This window comes from Nannospalax galili, unplaced genomic scaffold (assembly GCF_000622305.1).
Source record: "Nannospalax galili isolate Female #2095 unplaced genomic scaffold, S.galili_v1.0 scaffold999, whole genome shotgun sequence".
Classification (NCBI taxonomy): Eukaryota; Metazoa; Chordata; class Mammalia; order Rodentia; family Spalacidae; genus Nannospalax; species Nannospalax galili.
In genome coordinates, this window is record NW_008344824.1 from 1,505,985 (window position 1) to 1,533,623 (window position 27,639).

The 27,639-nt window shown below is 38.5% G+C and overlaps 1 protein-coding gene and 1 pseudogene across 2 annotated transcripts in view; one reads left to right on the forward strand and one right to left on the reverse strand.

Annotated features, from left to right (window-relative positions):
• The window catches only part of Fmn1 (formin 1), a 451,810-nt gene that overhangs the window by 89,971 nt on the left and 334,200 nt on the right, over positions 1-27,639 (forward strand). The gene's annotated exons all lie outside the window — the stretch shown is intronic.
• LOC108491222 lies at positions 17,360-17,829 on the reverse strand (annotated as a pseudogene).

Here is a 27,639-nt window from a genome sequence, read left to right on the forward strand (position 1 = left end):
TTCATTCAGATGCCCTCCAGTTGTAACTTTATAGGGCTGCTGGTCTCAATTTTTTTAATGTACCTTAAGGTTTTCCTTTGATTATATTAAACAAAAATTAAGGATTTGTATGTTTAATTATTAAAGGATATTTTAGGAGTAATCTTTTTCTGGAGAGATTATTTTCATCATAAGGTTTTCCAGAATGTGTGGGATTCTTTCTGTTTTGAATAATGAAGGTTTTTTTTATACCATTAGAAAAGTAGATTGACATAATACAATACTGTATCAATGTCCTGAAATATTTAATCTGAATTATCAAAGGTAGATGATAACATTTCAAATGTAATATTTAATATGAATAGCAGAATGTGAAGATATTTTTCAATTCTTCTTTCCTATGAGAGCTTTCTCGCATCTTTTTACTTTAGTCTTAAAAAACAAGTTTAATTTTATATTCAAACTAGAGAAAACCTGAGAGAAATAAATGATGCAAAATACATTGATTTCAGTCCTAAAGGAGAAACTAACGTTTTTTGACTATTTCTACTTGCTGGTTCTTATTTGAAATCATAATCTTGCTTTTTTTTAATCTTTTAGATAGACTTCTTGATAATTTCTGTGCTTGGAGAATCAGTCCATTCTAAGAGTTTCAAGTGAAGGAGATGTTTAACTACCAGGAAGCCTATTAATAAAACAAACTTTAAAAATCTTCAAGATAGAACTGCTTAGTGGGAACTAGTAATTAAAATAAAAAGCCCTGAAGTTTCCTTTGGAGGGTATTTGATGAATTTTAAGTTTGTGAACTACATTCTGTGATCTTTTAGTATACCTCTTAGAGAACATGTGCATATATTTACATTTGCTCGGAATTTGTGTGATTTCTTCTCATGAAAAGATCCCAGTCATTTTTTAGACAAGGTCTCTGCAAATTAACAATATATCATATCATTATTTTGATCTGAGAAAAGCAAGATTTTCTTCTTAGGCACATGAAGGAAATTAGTATTCCTCTTCTTTTCAAGGAGCTTATTAGCAATCACAGAGTAGACAAAGAGCAGGCATTTCAGTGCAGGGTAAATCTGAATTGCATTCCTGGTTTAAACATTCCTGGTTTGTTCTGTATCTCTGCGCGTGTTATACAAGCATTGTTTACTTTAGAGGCTCTTCCTTCAAGGAGGTACTAATGTTTGTGTCCTTTCTGTCTTGTGGAGCTAATACAAACATGTCGTTTGCTGAAATGACTGCTATCCTTAGCAGACGTGGATGAGGCGTGTATCAGACATTTATGCCAACTTTTTGAAATCACTGCATAACATTCATAATTTTTAATTTGATATTACATAAGTCTATGAATGTTTATCTCTGAAGTGCTCTCAAAATGTATTGCAATGTGAGGAGCAAGAGTTCACTTTAATCCGAGATTTTCTAATGGCAGTTGTATCAAGTTTAAAGTATTTCTTTTGGGGAAATAGTAAAGAGCATCTTTTAGTTAGAATATTCCATAAGATGAATGCTTCTTTGTAAATCTCATAGTCCCAGTATTTCACAGGATGCTGGCCCTCAAAATGCAGCTATGATTTCCATACCCTCCATTTTTTTTAATTACTCCTCAGTAAGATTTCTGCGCTGTCTTTTCTGTGGCAGGAAATTACAAATGCTTTCGCTGTCCTTGCTAGAATCCAAGGGCCACCTGGATTTGTTTTCTTTTTCTCCCTTTTGGAGTGAAGGCTGGGGCGGGGGACTCATGAATTCTTCTTTTCAATTATTATAATTTCTTTGCCAACACTCAATAGCCAAGGTGTTTTCTCCTACATTGATTACCCAGAAATTGTTACCAAAGGACTTGCCCCCTTCTGCTACTCAAAAAGACCCAAAGCCAGGTCTTGTGAGTTTTCCTCTGTTCTTAACTCTTTGGTATGTAAATAATGTATCTGGTTCTGAGATTGACTCTGATTTCAGATAGAATGTTTTCAGCCCCTGCAGGATCATCCAAACCTCTTGTTTAATTAGATCATTGACTTTACTGCCATACTTAATTGGTTGTGGTAGTAAATAGTGTTGATGGTAATGGTATTAAAAATCAGTTTTTCAGCACTGCATAAACTGTTAAGTATTTCATTTTCTTTAATCCTCACAAGACTTTTAGGAGATCTCTACTCCCTCCATTTTATAAAGAACCTGCCCAAAATGAGATGTATAGTGGCCTTCCTGAATTCAAGTCTTATACTTTTTTCACTATTCTATATTTTCATGAGAAATATGTGCGTGTGTGGTGTGTGTGTGTGTGTGTGCGTGTGTGTGTAGTAGCACATATCTTTGCAGCTTACAATCATGTTTGGACTTCAGTATGATACCTCCATCCCTGTACCTCCTTTGTGACAGGTATTTTTGCTAGGAGAGGTTTGAATAGGGTACCTAAGAATGAGCAGAAGTGTTAATTCTTGGTTGTCGACTGTACACAAGGATTTCCCACATTTTGACTTAGGGAAAAGTAACAAGTGTAAACCAAGTGTCTTTAAAATTAGCTACATAGTTTTCCCAATCAGATAGAAAGGAAAGTAGAAAATTAAGCTTTCTGGCTTATAAGTCAATTCTAAAAAAACAGTTGATCTAAGTCTTTATATTTTTCCTCCATAAAATTGGAATTCCAGTAACTACTATTGGGGCTACAGAAAATAATAGCACTAATAAAATACCAGGGATATAATTAAAATTTGGGACTCTCTTTTGCTGCTCTAGTCTTTTTGTGTAAGTTCCTTTAAGATGAGAGACTACAGTCCTTTTTTTTTTTTTTTTTTTTTTTTTTTTTTTTTTTTTTAAAAAAAAAAAAAAAAAAAAAAAGAGGACGATAAATCTTTCGACCAGGCTGGCCTTAACTCACAGAGATCCACCTGCCTCTGCCTCCTGAGTGCTGGGATTACAGGCATGCGCCACCACGCCTGGCTGAAGAGACTACAGTCCTTATATGCGCCAACAAAACTCTATAACTCTTAACACAGCCCAGAGCTACCTCAGAGTATTTATTATTGTTGTTATTATTGTTATATTATATCTGTGTTGAGAACCTAGTTAAATAACTGTGCAAATGGATCTAAGATAATAGTTAAGGTGGTGAGGAATGCTGTCACTTGAAACTGCTAAGGTCAGTAAGATCACCTGACCACAAAGAGGTCAGGGCACAAAAGTAATGTAGAAAGAAAACTCACAAGTGGTAACACAGCACTTCCAATGGCAGCAGTATGGGAGTGGAGAATAGATTCAGGAAGAGGAAAGGCAGGAGGAGTGAGCAAGAGCAGCAGTTCTACAGGAAACAGAGCAGATGATGCACGTGCTGTCCAGAGCTGCTGTCAGCTGCTTGGGTACACAATGGCTGTGTCCTGTGGGAGAGCCACCTGCATTTAAAAGGCGGAGACAGAGAAGGTGGGGGGTGGATGTGAGGGAGGTTGGCAAAGCATCAAGTTTCTCTCTGATTAAGATATTTTCATGTGACTGGAAACTGAAATCCCACCTCCTTATCCAGGCTGTGCAAAAGGACCCTAACGTCTTGAGGCTTATGTACCTCTTCTAGCCTTTTGAAACATATGTTGTCTTCTGAACACATACATTCTTCTGTGTGTAGCATCCCTTCTGGCTTGTTCAGTTAAACAGTATTTGTTATTCAAACATCAAGGATAATTTCCCTGGAGAAGGTTTAGTTCCCTGACCCTCACCCTCCTGCATTACATTCTCTTAGATAGCACTACCCTTTTATACATTGGTGCTTTCCTTTTTAAAAAAAAAATTTTTTATTTATTATTTTTATTTTATGTGTATGAGTGTATTGCCTGCATGTATGTGAGTGCACCCATGTCATGCAATGTTTATAAAGATCAAAAGAGGGCCTCGAGTCCCAGGAACTGGAGTTAAGGATGGTTCCTAGCTGCCTTGTGGGCACTGGGAATCGATCCCAGGTCCTCTACAAGAGCAGTCAGTGCTCTTAACCGCTGAGCCATCTCTCCAGCCCCTGGAGCTTCCCTTTAACACTTAAATATTAAGGATTTCTTTTGATCTTTACTTTCTCCATGGAGACTGGACTCCTTGAAGACCAGGACTTCTTTGCAACACTTTTCATGTCATATATTTCAGTGCTTGACATAGTTGGTACTTCATTGGCAATTTGACTGAATGGACAGATGGTGGGGGATGGGGGGAAGAAAAGAGAGAGAGAGAGAGAGAGAGAGAGAGAGAGAGAGAGAGAGGAAAGAGACAGAGAGAAACATTCAAGTATGTGTATGTGAACATGAGCATGTATATGTGTTGTGCATGGAGGCCAGGGTCCAGTATTATTCCTCAGGTGTGGGCCTCTTTTTTTTTCTTTCTTTCTTTTTTAAAGGCAGGGTCTCTTTCTGACCTGAAACTTGCCAAGTAGACTAGGCTGGCTGCCAGTAAGCCCCAGGGAACTGCCTGTCTCTTCTTCATCCATGCTAATATTTCAAGTACATGCCTTTTTTTTTTTTTTTTAACATGGGTTCTGGGGATCAAGCTCCTGTCTTCAGTAAGTACTTTACTGACTGAACCATCTCCCAGTCCTATGTGAAGTTTGATGAGCTCATAAACATATGAAGTAGATACTCTGGTCATACACATACTTGTCAGCCAGTGTGTCTCACTTGTTAGCAGATGGTTAAACAGTAACTGTAGAGACATTTTTCAAACAGAGAGAAGGAAACTAAAGAAGGAAAAACAAAACCTGTCTAGAAGTCAAAGATCTTATCAGCTAAAGAAGGATCATTTTCATTCTTTTAATTATAGCACTTCATGGTCATTTTGATTATACCCTCAGTCAGGTGATGAGAAGTCCAGACTTTATAGTTCAGGTGAGACATTTCAGTCTTCATTACTCTGTATTTACCTACTGGCTGTGTCCATTAAAGGTGCATTGTTGGTCATGCAGCAGCGGAAGGAAGTCCCAAGTGCTTTTGTCATGAGACAAAGTGAGACTCTCATTTGCGTGGTGTTCTTATGTACACAAACAAGCAGCTAGATGATTCAGATGAGTGAGCCAACAATTATTTGTTCTAGAACAGGAACAGATGTGATAGAGACAGGCTTCTGAAAATCCAGTGACTTCATATTATATATTCAAGTCTTTTCTGAAAATTTTAGGAAACATTCAAATTTTCATGATTTGTGTATATCTAGATTTAGGTCTAAATGTTCAAGGAGCACTAGACCAATTATTTTTTCTTATGCCCCTGTCCTGAAGTTAGTATGCCAAGGTGTTTTGCTTAGGGTCCTGGGCTTCTTGATTGTGTCTCCCATAGGCCTGGGCTGTGTGGTCTAGTAGAGTCAGTCACCAGCCTGTTGCTGCAGAATGTATAGATGAAATCCATTCCCCAGCAAAGCATTTGATAGAACTTCCAGGACAGAGCAGGCTCTGGAAGAATCCAGGCTAAGGTTTTATACAGAGAAAATGTAAGGTCTGAAGCCAGCTTGAATGACCATGGATGGTGCCAAGGGAGGAGGCTTAATTTGGACCTTATGGAGCCAGGCCAGGCCAAGACCAATCCCTCAGCTAAGAAGCAGGCAGATAGCTATTTCTCTGGTTTCCCACACCTATGAGGGAAAATATAGGAATAATTAAAAGGGCAGTATAAGCAATTTTTAGTTTGGATTGTATTATTAAAGAAGGCTGTGCTTTGAAGTTTGGTAGTACTTTAGTGACCTGAACCATGAGGAAATGGTCTGGAAGAACACTGGGCTAAAGGAATGATCAGGTCAACAAAGCTGAAAATCTAATACCCAGAATTCAAAGTGATGAAGTAAAGCTCTTCTTTATTATCTTCTATATTATTAATTATTGTTGAAGGAACTCCTGTGTAGAAGTGAGGGTAGTAAAAACAGAAGGGCAAGTGGTGGCACTATTTAATCTGGGTTCTGGGGTGGGCTTTGGAAGAAGGTGCTTCAGTGCATTGATGACAATAATTTTGCTTTTCTAGACAAGTCTGATAATTGAGTAAAGGTAGGGGAGCAAGGCCATGCTTCAAGGAGGAGCAAACTGTCGTTGGAGAAGGGTGGCTTCATAATGCTGTGTACCACACCCTTGTTCATGGCTGTGCTGCATAAAGAAAGAACACAGTGCCATAATGTCAGTTGTGTATAGAAAGAAAGACTGGAATATCGAGGCTGTGGCTGACTGTTTTTCCTTCTACTCATCTGTATCTTTAGTATAAGCAAATTTCACCTCAGTAATAAATAAACAAAAATTTAAAGGGCAGATAGGTGAACTCATAAAACAAATTTCACAAGCTTCACAGTTTTGCTTCATAGTCATTAACTACTAACTGAAAGAGTAAGTCTTACATAATACAAAGCAATAAATGATTTAAACTATGTAGTGGACCCAAGGTATAAATTCATAGAGATGCTTGCTTGGTTCATTTCCTACATTGAAGCTGATTGAACCCATGCAAGGAGCCATTTGACCTTTGGGAATTACAAGTCAGAAAGTGAGTAATCCATCAACAGATGATCACGTGAACAGTCAAGCTTTGGGCTTGAGGCATGCAAATCACACCAACCAATTTAGATGTTTGATATCTAGCATATTTAGAAGTAGATGTGCCTTGGGGTGCTAAATGTTTGATTGAGCTTTACTTATAAGTATTTAATTCCATATTTCTCTCCACAGTGAAACCACTAAAAGAAAATAGAGAACATACATCATACACATGCCCAGCAGAAAAGGTTTCCGTACCCTCTCTGTGCTTCACCTCATTCTCTGTGCACTGTACTACAGAGGGCAGTTGGAATCTGTTGGCTATAGCCTTTGAGCATTTTCAGTCCAGTGGCTCTAGGACTCAGGGTGTTTATGACCTTTCTATAAATGTCCTTCATTTCTTTCCAGCTCTGTACCCCACTCCCTAACAAACCACATTCTCAGCATCTGTATCTCACTTCAGAGGCTGCTCTTAACCTTTCAGGTGTGAACTCTTGGAAACAGGGATGGTATCTTAAGCGTCTATTGATTGAGTAGTAATGCTTGTTACCTGTGCATGGTGAAAATACATATTATATGTATATTTTATGTACAAGGAGGGTATGCCACCTGATGAACTGGTGTTTTTGTAGCCCCTCTCCTGCCCCTAATACCATTGGATTGTTTTTTGTGATAGTTTAAACACTGGTGTCTAAGGGCTGGGGAGATGGCTCACTGGTTAAGAGCACTGGCTGTGCTCACAGAGGACCCGGGTTCGATTCCTAGCACCGACATGGTGACTAACAATCATTCATAACTCCAGTTCCAGGGAATCTGATGACCTCTTCTGACCTTCAAGGGCATTGCATGATATGGATGCACTTACATACATGCAAGCATTACACCCGCACATATAAAATAAAAATAATAAATAAGCCAGGCGTGGTGGCGCACACTTGTAGTCTCAGCACTTGGGAGGCAGAGGCAGGCAGATCTCTGTGAGTTCAAGGCCAGCGTGGTCTACATTATGAATTCCAGGACAGCTGGGGCTACAGGGAGACCCTGTCTCAAAAAAAGAAATAATGATGATGATGATGATGATGATGATGATGATGATGATGATGATGATGATAATAATAATAATAATAATAATAATAAATAAATAAAAGCATTTAAAACACTTGTGCCTGGCATCCTTCCCTGCTGTGGTACCCAGTGCTCTTTCACTAGTCATCTCTAGGAATCTGATTATTTTGTTGGGTTACTATGCTTACTACTTCTAGTTTAATGATGCAGTAACAGCTCCAATCATTTTCTTAATTAAAATGGTTATATAATGGGGGCTAAAATGTTGGCTCCATGGTTAAGAGCACTTGCCACACTTGCAGAAGACCCAGGTCCAGTTCCCGATACCCAAATGGAGGCTCACAAACCATCTGTAATTCCAGTTCCAGGGGATCTGACATCCTCTTCTGGCCTCCATAGGCATCAGGGATACACATGGTGAATATGCATATATTGAGGCAAACACTCATACATAAAATAAAAAATTTTTTAAAAGAATTATGTAAGTAAACTACACTAGGAAACAAAAAAGACAATAAAATAAATAAAATCTTCCACAATCCAATCACTTCAGTTCATTTCACAGAGACAGGTATTTTAAACTAAGGTCTATCCATTTTGTATTTTATGTATTAACCTCCCAATATCATTTAAATTATTCTATTTACTCATTTTTATGTGTATGAGTGTTGTTTTGCCTACATGTATATAAGTGCACTTGTGTGTGCAATGCCCATGGAAGTCAGCAGAGGGCGTCAGATCACCTGGAACTGGAGTTATGGATAGTTGTTAGCCACCATGTGGGTACTTGGAACTGAATCTGGGTTCTCTACAAGAGCGGCTAGTGTGCTTAACCACTGAGCCATCTCTCTAGCCCCCAACATCATTCTAAACTTTAATGTTTCTATATGATCTTATGAATTACAGTTTCTAATTACGACGATTGGTGATACTTTTACCAAGTAGATGAATCACAGTATTTAGAGTCCATTATTGTACATTTAAGTTGTTTTCAACTTGAAACTAGTAGAAATTATTTTTCACATAGCTTTCTTTTCATTAATTAGAATTGTTTTTGAGAAGAGAATTTCATGCATGAGTACACTGTATTTATATAATTTCCACTTCCCCAACACCTCCCATGACCCTTACTCCCTCTCACATTTATTACCTTTTCTTGTATGATTGTTACATGTATGCATATATGTATAATGTATATACATACATATGTACATACGTACACACACAAAACCTATTGAGTCAAATTATTGTTGCCCATATGTACGTATGTGCTTAGGGCTGACCACTTAGGATTGGATAAGCCATCTGAGGATTTGTCCCTGGGAAAAAACTGATTCTCCCTCCCTCAGTAGCCATTGAATTATGTTTAGTAGAGGTAAAGTTGTAGAACTATATCATAAAATATATAACTATTTTGTGAGTATTAGGTTTTTTAACAAAGAACAGCCATAATGCTTAATACTGCCAATGCATAAAATTGTAACTCACAGTCTTTATTTTAAACACAATCTTTGCTTTATTTATGGAAATGTGATACACATGTCATAAATTAACCCAGTTAAAATATACAATTCAGGGCATGAGAGATGGCTCAGTGGTTAAGAACACTGACTGTTCTTGCAAAAGACCTGGGCTCGAATCCCAGAACCCACATGGCAATTAACAACTGTTCGTAATTCCAGCTCCAGAGGGTCCAAGAGCCTCTTCTGTCCTCCACAGGCATTGCACGACACAGGTGCACTTACCTACATGCAGGCAATATACACATGCACATAAAATAAAAATAGTAAATAAAAACATTTTAAAATATACAATTCAGTTGTTCTAGTATATTCAGTTATGTAATTAGCATCACAATTTTAAAGTATTTTAGTACTCCTCAAGAAAAACCTGTACTCATTTTCAGTCATGCTTTGTGGCCCCCCCAATTCCTTATACCCCTAATGTAACCACAGTGTACTTTTTGGATGTTTCAAATAAATAGAATACACACACACACACACACACTCACGCACACATACCACACCACACACACACATGCACATGCACACACACGCCACACCACACACATCATATACCATGTGTATAAGATCTTACGTGATTGATGTCTTTCACTCAGAATGTTTTCAAACTGTATCTTTTCTGTAGACAAAAGGCATTCTGCTATAAATATAGCATATTTTGTTCATCCATTCATAAAGAGGTGGACATTGGTTTGTTTCCATCTTTTAATTGCTAGGAATAATTCTGCTATGAATATTCTGTGCAAGATTTTTTTGTGGGCAAATGTCTTCATTTCTCTTGGATATATATGGAGTAGGAGAATTCCTGGTCATATTGTAGTTCTGTATTTAGCCCTTTGAAGAAATTCTGTATTGTTTTCCAGAGATGCTGCGCTTCTTTATATCTCCATCCACACCATGTATTTCCATTTCTTCACATGCATGCTAGCACTTGCAATTAACCAAATTTTTTATTGTAGATATCCAAGTAGGTATGCAGTAGTATCCTGCTGAGGTCTTACATGCGTTTTCACAGGATCTGTTTGCAGATTTTAAGTTACCTGTGTATTGAAAACATTTTACAACATATACTTTTAAAAGTCAATATAATTAATAGAAAGCATGTGGAAAACATTTGAAAATAACCAAAATTAATCAGGGAAATGTGCCATCAGCAATAAACACAAGGTCAGAAACAGCAGATTATGACTAGTAATAATCAGATACATACAGATTAATGATGCATGTGCCAACATCTCAGTGTTAGTAGCAAAAACAATGAGTCTTTCTGCAAGGAACAATATATTCTAAAATGAAATGGAGATATTTTCTAAAGTTTAAGAAACTCATTGAATTTTATGTCTTACAGGTCTTATACTGAGTCCAATATTGTGTAACTGTATTAACTCAGCTGTGAACCTAGAAACTTGCACCCACTTGTGAAAGAGATGTACTCTTGCTCTGGAGTGTCTTACTGAATATGTTAAAGATGTAGTGAAGTGCTTCTTCTAATCATGTAGTTACTAAAAATTCAAAAATAATGATTAAAAAATAATTCTTCAAAGCATAAAAATTTGCTCCTTATTAATTAGTAGATGTGAAAAACATTAGCATTAAAATCTACCTGATGACTTTTTATCCATGGTCAGGTGCCAAGGATCTCAGAAACTTACCAACTGTGACTAGTAATAATCAGATATATAGAGATTAGAGACGCATGTGCAAAACTAAGTATTAGTTGCATTAAAAATGAGTTTTTCTGTATGAAACAGTATATTTTAAAGTGAAATGGAAATATTTTTGTTCCATTTAAAACTGACATTTGAATAGCATATAATTACATAGTACTTATGATAACTTACTTATTCTGAATAATTAATATGTTAAGTGTTATCCGAAGACAACTTTTAAAAAATGTAAAGGCCTTATATTTCCATCTTCATTAAAGTTAATACAATTATACTACAGGACAAGACATTAGAATTATTCTGATGCTGGAACTTTTTAATGGAACAAAAATACTAATAAGTTGTCTGTATCTTTATTGTAATAGCAAGGACAGAATAGACAACAGAGTAATAGAAAATTTTAAATTTAGATTTTATAAGTTTTAAAACAAAATACTTATTAGTAAGGTATCATAAAGCCTTATTGATATAAACATGTAGAAATCCATCTTGAGTATAGCCAGACACTAAAAAGAAAAAGAGAAAATCCAATGTGCGGTACCCTTGTATTGATGTTACTTGGGGGTATTTCTTCAAAAGCGTTCTTTCTGTTTCACTAAATGAGAATTTTACTTTTTGTTACAAAAGCTTAATATGGCCATCATTAAAAAACTATAGTAAGATTTGTAGAGATATAAGAAAAACTTTCCACTATTACTACTCCTAGAAATAATCCTGTTTAAATTTAGATTTCTGTTCAGTTTTTCACAATAATTACAGTCTCTGTACTGTATTGTTTCAATTTTGTGAACCCTTCCCCACAGAAAACAAGGCACTGTCATTTCCTGACTTTTAACATTTGGCTTATGTTTACAGTGGTTTTATAATGTTTTATTTATTTATATTTTACATGTATGTATGTTTTGTATCCATGTCATATAATGCCCGCAGAAGCCAGAAGAGGGTGTTGGATTCCTTGGATCTGGAGTTAAGGCTATTTGTTAACCACCATGTGGGAGCTGGGAGACAATCCCAGGTCCAAGAGTAGCCAGTGCTCTTAACTGCTGCGGTATCTCTCTAGCCCCTTCAGTGTTTTTTGTTTTGTTTTGTTTTTTAAATTTAAACCACTGTGTGAGGCATGGGGATGGGGTAGGCATGGGGGGGATGTACACATGCCATGGTGTATGTGGAGGTTAGAGGACAACTCTGTGGAGTTGGTTCTCTCTTCCCACCTTTACTTAGGTTTTGAAGATAAAACTCAGATCCTCAGGCTAGTGCCTTTACCCATTGAGCAATCTCCTCAGCCTCAGTGTTTTAATAGTGTGATAAACATTTATTTTGTTCTTTAGGATGTTTGTATTCCAGAAAATTTCTTTATGTGAAATATTAAAGTCAAAAATATATTTGTCTGCTTTCTAATATTTATCTTGAGATTGTTCATATTTTCACTCAGCGTACCCTACCCCAGTATATTTATACATGTGTTAATTTAATTGTTCAATAAATACAATGGGAGCTTGCTGCGTTCTAGTGCTGAAAGCCTCTGGCTAGCTTACACATGATGGCTGCCTTCCTGTTTCTGAGAACTGGTGTCTACATCACTGTATTGCCAACATCACATGCTTTCGATGCTTCAGCCTTTCCAAATTGATGGGGGAGCATTCTAGTTTTTGTTCTTAAAACTTCCGTTACTAGTGTTCTCAAACAGTTCCCATACCCACTGGATGTTTGCCATTATTGTACTTGTATATTAAAAAGTAGGTGATCAGTTTGCTGTGCTCTCCTTGCACAGAAACCTCATAAATCTTACTTGAATGTTAGAACACATTTTTAAAATTTACTAGATTATCTGAGTCTGTTACTAAATAGTGTGCCATCGTCATCTCATAGTCTTGAGTCACAGAGCAAGTATGGTCATTTCTCTCTTGCTTGGTAATGGGCTGTAAATGGCAAAGTTATGGCAAATCTGCTAAATTGTATGGGTTAATCCTTGACATTGGTCCGTTTTCAGTATCAGATTGGATAACTCCCTTTTCTGCCAACTGATTGATCATCTGAAAGATTCATATTGGGAGGCAAGCAGCAATCGATATTGTAGACTGAGGTCACTGACAGGGGCCAAAGGCAATAATGTGTGAAATTTAGAATGAATTGCTTTGGAGGTTTTGTCTGGATTTACTAAGGCAGGGGAGTTGTTTAGGCAAATATTGCCTTTTTAGGGGCTCTTTGAAGTGACCATCTAATGAACCAAGGAAAGGGCAGTTAAACCCCTTTTGGTGAGAACATCAAAAGAGGATGAGGATATAGTTACATGTCCCTGGGACCGAGGGCTATCAGTTGACCTAGGAGTGGGGAAAGGAGTTGGATGATTGGGTAATTCTTAGTTTATGGTGAATTTTGAATCCCTTCACTTTTTTCTTTTTTTTCTCCCCATCTTTATCTTCTCTAGGTCTCTCCTTGATTAATTATTCCATGGCATAGACTATTATTTTATAAATCTAATGCCGTGTAATGGCAGAGACTCTCCATGTGTTCTCTGCGTTGCATTCTCATTATTTCACAATGTAATAATTTTTTCTTAATTCTCAGGAAAGCAAGATAATCCTATTGGGTTTTATTTCATTTCCTCATATTCCATTATATTTCCTCACAGAAATGAGAGATGAACAGAAGGCACACAGACACACCAGTTGTTTCCCTATGTCCTTTATCTTTATATGTTTTTCCTCCACCATGAAAGCTTTCACTAAAGTATCAACTATTCAGCTTTCTGAGATTTGTATCTCTTCTAGTTTCTTGTCAAGCTGACCAGGATACCATTGAAAAAGACCTGCCAATAAGTCTGCAGGCAAAAACTAGAGACACAGGATTAGTCAGAGGATACCCAAAGCACGATATACACCCCACTACTCTTCATTCCTCTGTGAAGAAAGACATTACTAATAAGTTGTAAAAGCCTTCCAGTGAGCATGAACGTGGTCTCGGAGTTCTTACCATCGTTATATTCTAACCATTCACTCACATCAGCATGACATCCAACCTGAAACCTGTTGTCTTGGTATATCTATAACCCAGTTCTGGGCTTTAAGAGTTAACTGAAATACATAAAACGTCTTGAAAGTAGGATCACTACAGTGAAGGAATTACATGTGATACCTTGCGTTGCTGACTTTGAGGCTTTTAAATGATGGTTTTCTGAAGTAAGTGCTATAAATAAAGTACGTAAGAGAAAAAAATTGGCTGCAAGACTGACAAGAAGACCATTCTGCTAGAAGGATGTCAGGACAGAAGTCTGAATGATAAAGAAATCCATCCCACAGCAAGCTGGAGGCTCACATTCTAGCAGAGGAAGCACTAGTGTAGACACCAGAGTTAGAGTGGGGATGGCATGCTCCCTGCAAAGTACAAAGGAATGAAGTGAGGGTCAGATATGGGGGCAAAGAGGAAGGCGGAGTTCAGCGCAGGTGAGGCTCCTTGAAGTCAGGGATATGCGTATTTTAACTGTGATGGGATGTCATTGGAGGATTTCGATCTGAGGAATGGTAAGACATTTTGAAAGACCCTTTGTGTGACTTGTAGAGAGTATATGGGGGCAGCAGTGAAGAAGCGAGAAGAGCAGGAGATAGATTCAGATGCACAGATGAGAGCAGACGTTGACTTAACCCTGGACAGCAGTCACCAGAAAGTGGTCAGATTGGGGGACTGATCTAGTGGCAGAGCAAGGAGAGCCAATTAGTAAAATTTAGGTGGTACTTGAGGAAAAAGGAGTGAAAGATGAAGTAGTTTTTAACCTTAAAACCAGTGAATTTTGATGCCATTTACTGAGGTGAGAAGGATTGAGGGAAGAACGCATGTAGGGGATCAAACTTGGGGTGAGTATTAGCCTCACAGGGACTTGCTTGTACCCTGCACTAGATGAAGGAATAAGAGGCAATGGCTAGATATATTTATTTGGGAACCAGTAGGATTTAGATTATATTTAAAACCTTGAGGGCTGGAGAGATGCTTAGTAGTTACAAGGACATACTGCTCTTGTAGAGGACCCATTTGATTCCCAGCACCCACATTTGGGTAGCTTATAATGTTTGTAACTCCAGCTCCCTGGGGACCTGATACCTCTGGCCTCCCAGGACACTGGCACTCATGCACATACCCACATGCAGACACACACACACACACACACACGCGCGCGCGCTTCAAAATAATTTTTTTAATAAATGAAACTTTGAAATTGAATGAGGTAACAAATGGAATGAGTGACAATGGAGAGAAGGACCCAGTGCAAATCTTTGGGGTGCTGAATCACCTAGGGCATGGTTCTCCATTAGAGGCTGTTTTGTAATCCAGGTAACACTTGGCAATGTTTGGAGATCTTTTTAGTCATCACAGTTGGCAAGGAGAAGGAGTGGGGAATGCAGTTGACACCTACACCTACATAGACAGCAGCCAGGGGTTCCCCTAAAAATGCTACGGCGAAAAGGCATCTACTACAGAAACGGTTCTCTGACTCAACATGTCAATAGTGTTGAAATCGAGAACTTTGATTTAGAGGTAGGGAGGAGGAGGAGACGGCAAAGTGACTAAGAATGAAAAGTGAGCTGGGTGTTGGGGTGGGGACTTGCACTTGTGTTTTCTAGAAAGCAGCTTCAAGAAACAGTTTATACTTAACTCTTCTGTACCCTGCTTAGAGTTCCATGAACTGAGAGCTAAACTGAGAGCCACAGGATTTCCTAAGAGAGACTTTGGGGTACCTCAATATGGTCTGAACTTCCTTTAAAAGTCAATAGATTTAAATAGGTTTACACAGGTTTTGTTTGATAGACTCATGTGCATAATAAATAGGATGGTTTGCTGTTTTTAACCCACAAAAGCAATACTGCATGAAATTTTGCTCCTGTCTAGAATTTAGTACTATCTGTTGTTTCGGGTGCAGACTGGGTCTGTTGGGGGCTATTGTATTCCCATTGTACAATGTTTTTATGCTTGTGAACCATTGACTCTGGTTGTCTTAATTGAAACAGGAATTTATTTATAAAGTACTGTGGTTAAGAAGGAAAGAAGAATTGAATAACTGAACCCTAGGCCAGCTGGCAACCAGGACTGTTCAAGGACCCTATAAGAAAACAATGTGTATATTTTCTGCTATTTGTAAGACTCAGACCCTGACTCTGCTTCTTTATGTTTCCATGGATACAATTTGATGGAGAGAAAAATCCGTTAGCGTTATCTGGGGTTCTGTGGCCCCTGTTGATCAGTAAACTCTGAAAAGTCTAACTCATGGTAGAGACATGATCACTCGAAGCCTCACCTTGACATGTTGCGAGCAGTTTGCAGAAAAGGGAGAATGGTTATGGATAGCTAACCATTCTAAGAGATCCCTTCCAGTTTTCACCTGTTCATTCTGTGTGTGAGACATACCCAACAGCATGTCCCGACTCTACTGTACATAGCTATAGGCATCTTCACCAACAGGGGACAGCAGAAATGCTCCAGTTACCCAGATCCAAAAGCTATGCCATGGGAACCCCGTTTTCTGAGTCTGGTCTCCTGAGTGACATTCTTTTTTTTTTGTTCAATGAAGAGCCATCATACTTTGCAATTTATGAATTAAATGATACTCTGTAATCAATGTATCCCTCTACAGTGTAAAAAAAAGGAAGAGAAAGAATATAATGAAATAGAGAAAAGAAGTAATATATATCAGTAGCTATAGCAACAGCATGTAAGAATATATACCCACAGTCATTACAGTCATGGTTCTTCTTCCAACTAATTACAAGGTTGTTCAGTACATCAGATCTTTTATTGGTTTCATCACCCTTGCATTTAGCCAGTGGCATTTCAGGAATCTGGATGGAGACCACTATTACTGAGGTCTGGACCTTTGAAAGTCCAGCCTAGAAAACATCATTGTAATCTTCTAACTCATCTTCCAGGCTCCACTCATGTCCCACCAAATTCCAGGCAATCTTATTGCCCTTTAGTAGGGTAAATCAAGTAACTATCTGCTAATCACAGCCTGCTTGATTTTACCTGTCCTTTTCTGTCAGAAGGTACTGAAAATGGCCCAGAAAAAATCTGGTGGTGACTTCTGCTCCCCTGACCAATGGAGACATACCTTGGCTTAGTAATAAAATGTAATAATAAAACACTCAGAACTTAATGGCCTAGAATCATTTGAGACAGAGTAAGAATGAATATTAACTGCTCCATTTCTGATTCCAAGTATCCCATCAAGAAGAAATACAGCATCATGTATTGGTCAGAGCATGTACTTTGTATCAGGACACATTTCCCTACCTCACAAAGTGCTGAATCCATCCTCTGTCTGGAAAATCTTGAAGACAGTCATTCTGTCTTCTGCTTACCACAGAAGGAATAGATGGAATTTCAGAATTCTCATTACTTTTTCTTTGTGTATATGTATGTGTTATATGTATGTGATCACATGGGTGTGTACACATGTATGTTGGTAGAGGTGCATGTGTATGTGTATGTTTGGAGGAAGCCAAGTGTTAATATTAGATGTCTTCCTTGATCACTTTCCATCTTTTTTTTTAAAAAACAGATCTTGTCCTCAAGTTTATTTGTAAAAACAGGACAGGATAGCAGCCTTCTGCAAACAGTGGGGAGGGAGGTCACCTAGTCCATATATCTTCACATTATCAGAATGAGATCTTTATTACTGGGCTTTCACTGGGGGTCTGGGCACCTTTGGGAGCCTCAGCTGGAGTTGGAGCAGGAGTTGGAGCCTGGGTCTCAGCTTGAGCTACAGCCCTGGCCTTGGCCTTTGGTCGACAGAGCCTGTGACCATTGGCCATGTAGCCACAAATCTGCTTCCCACGCTTGGGGTGGGCAATGAAAGCAGGTCTGCAGATCTTGCTGTCAGAATCCTTTGGCATCTTGGGCTTAACCTCCTTGGACTTCACAAGAGCCTCGACAGCCTGGGCGAGTGCACTCCTGGCCTTCACAGCGTTGGCCTGTATCTTCTTCAGGCCCTTCCTGTTGTGTTTCTTGGCAAAGTGCATATTCCTCAGGAACTTGGAGTCAAGTATCTTTGTGACCATGATTTCTTGATGTCATCCCTGTGCCGTTTTTGAGACTGGTGTGTGGTGTGGTTCTTGGTCTTGGCCATGTCTGCATGTGAATCCTCAGCTCCAGAAGGACTGGGGACCTGAAGCCCCACCTTATTGTTTGAGGTAGAGTCTCTGACTGAACTCAGAGCTCATCAGTTTGGCTAAGATGGCTGTTCAATGAGATACAAGGATCTCTGTAAACCCCCAGGCACTGTGCTTGCAGATGCACACAATTGCTCCAGCTTTATAAATGGGTCCTAGGGGTCTGAACTCAGGTCCTTGTCTGGCAGGTACTTTATGCACTGAGCCGTTTTTCCAGATCCCTCATTGCTTTTTGTTGTAATGGTACAAATATTAAGACTCAAATTTCTATTGTTTTAAAAATAGAGAAGACTTAACAGCTTTTTCTACAAAGAAAATAGCGTCAAGTCTCTTCTGCAAAGTAACACCTTTCCTAATTTACTTCTGATTATCCTATGTTTCATTTACTATTATATCCTTTTCAGAGACTTACACTGTCCGTGATTTCATGGCAAATTACAGAACTATTTCAGGATCAAATTAGCTGGAAGACATGGCTTCAGGACTAGATGCATGTTATCAGTTACCCTAGGAATGCATTCTCATTTCCTTTAGTCAGTTGGGTTCTCAGTGACTTGAGCAATCCTGGATGTGCTAAGTCCTCTGAAAAGTCATTTCATCCTACCTATATGAGCCCGAGCATGGTTGTGTCTTTCCCAAGGAATCTTATGCATTCGTACCCTTAATATATACGTTGTCATTTCAAGTAGAGGAAGAAGAAATAAATTATTTGGAACTTCCATTCATTAATGGAGTCAGTGCTGTGACCTATAGGATCTTGTTTTAATCATGAAAATTAGGCAAGTCTACTTCTAGGTATATACATAAAGTATAAGTCCATAGTAAAAGCCTGGATCCTGTCAGTACAATGCCCTTCACCCTACACCTCTGCTATATTGGAGCATTATTGACAGCCTTATGCTGTTTTATAATTTCTCAGCAACTCTTGGCTGAAAGATCCCTATTTTATTATTTAGTGAAATTGGCCTAGGAGATGTTGATCATGATCTTGAGTACATTGATAAGTCCTTCTTGGCTGAGAAAAATATAATGATAAGTCAGTTCTATTCTTAGTAGTAAAGGTTTTGCTCATTTTATGGACCAGTTACTTTCCAGAAAGTTTTGCTTCTGAAATTAATTTTCTTTGAGTAAATTGATTTTCCTAATGACAGACATTTAAAATCAGAGTGGTGTTTTCTGGTAGGATAATAGACCTAAGACAGAGCAAAAAGCATCCTGGTGATTGCAGCAGTTCTCTAGGGGTTTTTTCCAAATAGTGATAAGATACTAAAAATAAGCTAATTAATTAAAGATGACTAGAGCTAATTTCACGTTTGAGCAAATACATGGATTCAAGGTGTAGTGAAAGGAAACGGAGATCTTTTAGCTAAACAAAACGCTCTGAAAAGACGGTAACTCTTCTAATGTTCTTCTGTAGGAAAGCATGAAACTCCTTTTGCTGACTTACTGGTTTTTTTCTTATCATATTATACTTTGAAGGGAGTATCAGAAACTATAGAAATACTTCAAAGTGAGTGAAATTAATCCGAGAATATATATGTTGAACCATTCATTTGAACTTTAGTGTGAACTCTGAAGAAATGAAGCCAGGTCCCAATCTTTGTTTTGAATTGCATAATGTCTTATTCAGCATTAAGCAAAGAATAATGATTCTACCAGAAAGAATTTATAGAGTGTTTTGGAGTGCCAGGCAAGTCTCTGAGTGCACTGCATGTATTAACTCTTTTATCTTTATAGTAACTCTAAAAGGTGGGAGACATTATTTCCTCCATTTACTGAGGAAACAGGAAAATGGGTTAAGAAAACTGTCCGGTCCTCTGACTGGTAAGAGATTGGAGGCAAGAGTTAAACTCTGAAGTCTGCACTAAGCTGAAGAGTAGGTGCTAATCAGGACTGAAAAGAAGTAGGATAATGCTTATTCCCTGAAAAACCTGAATATTCTGTACATGCGCTGTTCATGTGGTACATACATGATCTGCCCAACAGTGTTATCACTCTCCTGCCAAAAGCAACCACTCTGTTTGATTCTGGAGAACAAGACAGGCAAGGTTCTAAATCCCTATAAAATTATTTCCTAGAACTCAGAGACAAGTAAGAACAAAACAGACAGATACAGCCCATGATATGTGTATGATCACTATAAAAATAAAGAGTAGCATTGTCTATTTTAAAGAAAGGGGTCAGAACCTAATTACTTATTTCCCTGGTTTTAAAAAAAAAAGTGTGGTAAAAACAAATTTTTTCATAGTAAATACCCAAATATACAAGTTATTATAACCTCTCATTTAGAAGAAATGAAATAAAACAAGTTGGGTAATTTTCCACACTGTCACCAACTTTAGAAGGCTTGTAGAAAGAAAAAAAAAAAAAGGGCAGCATTTCATTTGAGTTTACACACGGGTCATGCCTCTTGAGCTTGTCTTACAATTGAGGTCTCAGTAAATTTACATTTTATGATAGACTCCTGCCTTTGTTAAGAAGAGAGTGAATCTTGAGTCCACCCTTGGCAGACAAAAGAAAAATGAGGAGGAACCCAATAGAGGGATGCTTTTGGAAGCTCTCATCAAGAAATCCCGATGGACTTGAAATTTGCTCTGTTCTTTTGCTCTGTTCTTTTTTCTGGTTCCCTGTCTAGAATTTGTAATGCTAACTACTCTTGCCTTTACTTCTCCTTCACATCCCCTATTCACCAGTCAAGGACCTTCTTTTCTCTCTATAGATAAGAGCTATGCAATTTGGGAATCTTTTAGATAGACCCACTGAAGGGTACTCCAATTGCCTCACCCTGCATCCCTGTTCAGTATGGAAGAAGCCAGAGTGGTCTGCATCCCAATTCCCCATCAATAATTTGGGTAACCTCTTCAGAGGATGGTATGATAAGGATAGGAGGTAGGAATTGGCTAGGCAGTTGGGGTAAAAAGACTCCCAAGAAAATTAGCCAGTTTCTTGGCTAAAAGTGAAAATGTCCTTGGGCCTGTTAGGAACATACTCTGTTCCAAAGGCCAAAAATGTCAAAAGTATTTGGAAGCTCTTATCTAATCCCTTAAAGATTTTAGGGTTACCTCTTCAGAGGGTGAATGTTAGAATAGCAAAAAGCCCCATTAGAAAGGAAGGGAGGGAGGGAGGGAGAGAGAGAAAGAAAGAGAAAGAAAGAAAGAAGGAAAGAAAAGAAAGAAAAAAAATGAATGTACACGAAGTTGTCAGAAAAAAAGTGATGGGGAGATACAGGAGGAGTTGGAGGGGAGGGAGTGGGCATGGATTTGATCAAAAAACCTTATATGCATGTATAAAATTCTCAAAGTTTTTTTTAAAAAGAAGAGAGTGAATTCAGGAAAAGGGAAACGGGAGGAAGAAGGGAGGGAGGGAAGGACAAATTCAGTGACTTGGGGGACACGACTGGACTAGCTTTCATTTTCCTCCCGATGGCACTAGGTTCCATTTACTTTAATTCTAGTTTTATGAGAGTAATGCAGCTATGGGGTTTGAGAAGAGAGCTCCCATCTTTCTGTTTCCTAAAGTTTTACTACTGTACTTATATACCCCACCACATCTGCACTTGTGTTAGAGAAACCTTCTTTCACTGGAAGTTATGGAGGAAATTACATAAATCCTTCTAAACGTTTTCTCTATAACTTATGAAGACACATGCCCTCATATCATATCATATCATATCATGATGCCACTGTATCATATGCCCTCATATCATATCATATCATGATGTCACTGTATCATATCAAGATACAGTGGACAAACGTCTGAAGTCCTGGTAAAGCAGACACAGAGTACCATGTCAGAGAGTCCATGTGAGAGAGTTTGTCATTATGTACAGTGCAGCCAAGATGCCAGAAAAGTGTATGGTCAGTTTAGGTAGAAAATATTGGTGGGGAATGGAAAGCGTCCAGGTGCTACAGGAAGCAGGTGCCTGTGTGTGTTTATAGAGGAAAATTCGAAAGCATGCTGAGCTGGAGAGCTGGCTTAGCAGTGAAGAGCATTTGTCCTGCAATCGTGGAGACTGGAGTTTGGATCCCAGCACCCAAGAAACAAGCCAGACATCCTGGTAAACGCCTGTAGCCCCAGCTCTGGGGTGGGGAGGGGAAATAGAAGGATCATGGGGGCTTGCTGGCTTCTAGGCTGAGAGCAAGGCCCAGGGACCCTGCCTCAAAGGTAGAGAGTGGAGGAAGACATCCAACATCCTCTTCTGCTTCTCTGCACCGTCATAGGCACATACACCCCAACACGTGTGCATAGACACACCGATGCATGAAAAGAAAAAGAAAGAAAAAATGCATATTAAGACAAAGCATAAAATATCTTCCTCTCCAACCAAGAAATTTGAATTCTGTTCTATATGCAATAGGAAGCCACCAAAGGTCTGTAAAAAGAACTGTGATTATAGGTCTCGGTGTTAAGACATAAACAATGGTCGTATTAGGTACTGTGTAATAAAGGATGGCAGGTAAAGATAGCTCTGCTTAGAACAGCATTCATTTGGGCTTTGGGTATAGGTATGGACTACAGGGTAAGGGTTATATAGATAAATGTGTGTGTATTTTGTAATTAGAATATACTGACTGGCTAACAAATTAGCAGACTTCCGCACTATGCTCAATTTGGGCATCTTGGAAAAAGAACCTCTTTGATATATAATCTGAAGTATGGACTAACCTGGAAGATAATCTATTGGATACTTTTAAATTGTTCTTCTTCTTTTTTTTTTTTTTTTTTTTTTTGGTCATTCAGAATTTCTCAAATCCGTTTCTTAGCTTTTTCATTATTTACATATTTCTGACAATAAAAATAATACTTGTGCATTGGATAAAGCTGAAAAAAGACCATTGTAGAAAAATACAAGTACTAAGCACGTCTGACCCTGCCTGACTTCCCATATCAGAGATCAGGCACACACAGGGTGGCATCACCATACCGCCTTGGAGAAAAGTGTAAGAAGTGCAGAAAAATATATGGAAAATGAAGCATCCTGTTAACATGTTGATATCTTTTCTTTCACACATGAAAATTAAGGTAACATAATTCTTTCATGTCATATCTTGAATATTTTTTGTTTTAAATATTCTTTGATAATGATTTTTTAAAACCTTTATAAAATTTACTATGTCATAATTTAGCAACCTTAGTTCCCAATTTTTTTCTATCCCAAATCATACTCTGATGTGCAGCTTGTCTCTTTTAGTTCTTAAACAACAAAGATGATCATTCATCTACAACAGATTCACACAAATGGATTTCTATTGGCTGAAAGTTAGAAGATGTTTTAAAGATTTTAGTTTTAAACATTTTATTAAATCTTAAATATTTTAGAACAGGGATTTGCAAACTTTTTCTATGAAGCTGTGCTGGATAGCTTTCGTGTCAACTTGACACAGCTGGGTTGAAGGAGCCTCAGTTGGGGAATTGCCTCTGTTGGACTGGCCTGTGGCCAGTCTGTGGGGCATTTTCTTGATTGTTAAGTGATGTGGGAGGGCCCAGCCCACTGTGGGTGGTGCCGCTCCTGAGCAGGTGGGCCTGTGTTGCATAAGAAACAGGCAGAGCAGGGGCCAGGGGAGCAAGCCAGTAAGCAGCATTCCTCCATGGCCTGTGCTCCAGCTCCTGCTTCCAGGTTCCTGCCCTGAGTTCCTACCTTGGGCTCCCTGATGAACTGCGAGCTGGGAGATGTAAGCTGAATAAACCCTTTCCTCCCCAAGTTGGTATTGGTCAGAGTGTTTTTCACAGCAATGAAAAAGCAAACTAGGATAGAAGCCAAATGATAAATTTGTGTGTGTGTGTGTGTGTGTGTGTGTGTGTGTGTGTAGATGAACATGCACGTACGTATGTTTATATGTGGAAGCCACGGGACAGTACCTTGGTTGTCTTTCCTTAGGCATCATCCACCTTCTTTTTGAAATTGCGACTCTCACTGGCCCTGAGCTCATATAATGGGCTAGACTGGATGATCAGTGAGCCCAGGGGTCCAATTTTCTCTGCCTCCCCAGTGCTGGGATTACAGGTATGTGCCACCATGCCTGACTTTTTCTACATAGGTCCTGGGGGTCAGACTTAAGTTCTTGTGCTTGTGAAGCAGCTATTTTAGTGTGACCGAGCCATCTCCCCAGCCCCCTAATGGTGTTTTTGACATCGTGATCTATAAACTTTGTCACCACGATTTCTCTTCCTCCTTCTCCCCGCACCTCGATTTTCCTTGTCCTTTGCCTCTTTCAAAAATAGAAAAAGGAAGCCACGAGCCATGTTTGGTTCTTGTGCTACAGTTACTGGTCTCTGTTGAAGATGCGTCTATTGCCAAACAACTCTTCTGGTTGTATACCACTCTGCACTTTTTCCGGGAGTCTTGAGAATATTCATTTGGCAATAGCTTCCCCCTGGGATTTCTTTCATTGATAATTAGGACATTCATTCACATTCCACATTGGAATTTTCTATTTTCGACTGCTTATAAGATTTCTTTTTTCTGCTTTTTTCACCCAGGACATTTAATATAGACTCAATTCAAAATATTCTCTTAAAGGTATTCATGTTTGGGCACTGAAACCCAATAAGTAACATACCTCTTATGTATAAGACTAAAATGGCCAAGGAGTTTGTTCAGCTTCCTGTATGGTGAAACCACGACTGTGTCCTCTACAGAAAGTGGCGCCCCTATGCACAAGATCTCTAAACCCATAGAAAGTACAAATACTGCAGGCGAGTGGTTAGGTGGAATGTTGAGAAGGACTACTCCCACCTCTTTTTGGCCCTCATATCTATGTGTTCTGCCCCCCGCCCCCCGATCATTATATTGTCTTCTCTGTCAGTTGAAAACATAAACTAAGCCCTGAGAAAATTGAAGAGATTTCTGCCAATATCAAAGATCAGAAAGATATAGAGATGCTGTTATATAGCATGTTGCCACTGAAATTCCTTTTTGGTTAATAAGAACACTAAGTGGCTTTTAGAGAACAACTAGATTATTGTAAACTCAATTAAAAGGGGATGCCAATCGCAGATGCTATTTCAGATATGGTATCACTATCAAGTATGTCAGCATAGCTCCTCGGACCTGTGCCTTTATTGGTTTCAAAATGTTTTGTGCCAGTTGAGTCATTTTTCTCTGGAAAGGATTGGAGTATATTGTTACTACTTTTATTTTGGGGCTATGTCAAATTTTCTTGCCTTTTTTCAGGGTAGAATATAAAGAGTGTTTGGTCATTTTGGTAGCAAACAAAAGATTAAATGGGCCAGTTACATGGCTACTCTTATTCTAAAGTGTATGGTGAGCATTAGGTAGAAGTGCCTGTATGCTTTAGTAAACATGAGACTGCCAAAGGGCAGGAAATAAATATCATTACCAATATCAATAGCTCTATTTGTCAGAATTCCTGACAGACTAGACAGCAGGTTTAAAAAGTCCAAACTGATGGTACTTAAGAGGTTGTATCCAGACCCAATGACCTAGTTAGGAAAAGAAGCAAGTATTTTTGAAGGTCCCAGGACTAGCAGCCATGGGAAGCCCTTAACCAGTCCTAGGCTTGACAGAGAAAGGAAGTGACCAGTCAGAAAGCTGGCCAGAACTGCAAGAATGGAAGAGGAGCACAGGTCAGCACAGTGCTTCTGGAAGTATTCTCTTCAGGATTGTGGTACAGCAGGTGTGGAGCTGTGCAGTCTCTCTCTCTTTTTCTTCTCCAGTTTCCCATTTGTCATGTTAGAATCTCTCCTTGGCTGTCTGGCAGTCATTGGCTGCTCTGGGAACTCAAATGCTAATTGAAGTGTCTCTGTAAAGATATTAAACTGGAACTTCACTGTAGAATGAACAAGAATGGCTATGTTTTCAGGACCTACCGTGAGTGTCCAGGTTCTTTCTCTTGAGGTGGTCTTGTTTCTTCAAGAGTGTTATTAAATACCTACCTCAACCAAGAGATGAAATGTATTCTGAGATCTGAGTATGGGGTAGGGGCAGGCAAGGCTTCAGTAGTAGTAGCATTCAGGAAATGTATGGTTACTATTTTCTATGAGATAAATACACATCAACTGTGTCCAACATCCCCCTAGTCCAAAGAAAAATGCTGTCAGCCAGAGTAAAGGAGAGTCACTCAGTGTTGGGTAGGATTATAAATTTCCCTGAATTACTGTATTAGCTGTGCTCTAAATATCTTCACATTTCTCCTATGATTCTAACACTTGAGTTACTTAAAGTGTGTTAATTTCCAAATATCTGGAAATAAATTCTATATGTACTTGAAAAGAATTTGTACTTTTCAGTTACTGAATAGGGCATTTTATAAATATCAGATGGAATAGATGGTTAAAAATTATTATTTATATTAATTTGGTATTTTTTTAGTTGATCTTGAACTCATAATGATCCTCCTGCCTCAGCTTCCTGAGTGCTGGAGTTACTGGCACAAGCCACTAGTCCTGGCTTCTCTGTTGATTTTGTGTCAGCCTTTTGTATCAATTAATAAGAGAAGAATGCTGAAGTCTCCCAGCATAATTTTGAATTTATATAGTTCTTGGTTCATTTCTGGTAGTTTTTACTTCCTGTATTTTGAAGTTGTTCTATTAGGTACAGATAATGCAAATTTAGAATTATATCTTTTTCATAAAGTATTCATTGTAATATTTCTCTTTTCTCCATTTATTTTAACTCCCCTAAAGTGCTTTCAGTACTTTCTGTCTTCTGTTTCAGGATCTGATAGGAAGTTTATAATATTATCCATTTGTCCCTCTGATTGCTCTGATGTTTTATTTGTTGTTTCAAGCCATTTTATTTATTACTAGTTCGTTTCATTTATCCCACTTGTGGCTGGTTGAGCTACCTTGATCTGTGGATTTATATTTTTCTTCAAATGTGGAAAATTTAACACCAGTATTTCTTGAATATTTCCTGCCCTAGCCCCATGCTTCTTATTCTACATGTGCTAGAATGCTTGATAATGTCCCAAAAGTCACAGGGGTGTGCTATTTTTTTTTCAATCCAGAAATCACCTCAGCAGAAATGACAGGCACTATGTGGCACGCCTCATGTGTTTCCGCTCTCCTAAGGATTATAATATTGTTCTGCCTGGTCCTAAACATTTAAAAATAGTTGTTTCCCATAGTTTATTTAGTTTTCAGTTGTTTATGGGTAGAGGTTAATCCTGGGTTATAGGTTCTGAACTCTGTTCTACTTCTTCCTGTTCCTCCCCAGCAAAGTTAACTTCCCGTTTTGCTTTCCTACCCTTAGGATGGGGTGGCTTTATACCTAACTTGCAGGATCGCTGGGTAGGTCCTCTGTCATGTGTGATGTATCTTAAGTGTATGATGCATAGCCAACTCCTTATGTCAGATATTACTTACCCTTAGGACAATCAATTTTGTGGGAACTTCAACTAATGTTGCTGAGGCAAAACACAGGGCTCCTCAGCACTAATGCTTGATGGAGAAGGGATCTAGAAATTCTGATGTTTAAGACACTTTGGCAAAAGATGGTGATTTGGGAATCTGGATGTTCCACAAAGACTGATATTTGGCAATTCTGCTGAGAAATTTGGAACTTTAATTCCAAATCACTGGGCAGTCAAGGTAATAAAAACACTTTTCTGACTAGAAGAACAGAATTTTATACCAGGAAAATGTATATTGGAGTCACAGGACCAGTATTTTTCTTTCTTTTGCTAACAGAAGTGAAATAATGATTGTACTTTCATTTTTTAATATATTTTATTTTTATTTTTTGTGTATGAGTGTATGGCCTGCATGTATGTAAGTGCACCCATGGTGTGTAGTGCCTACAGAGG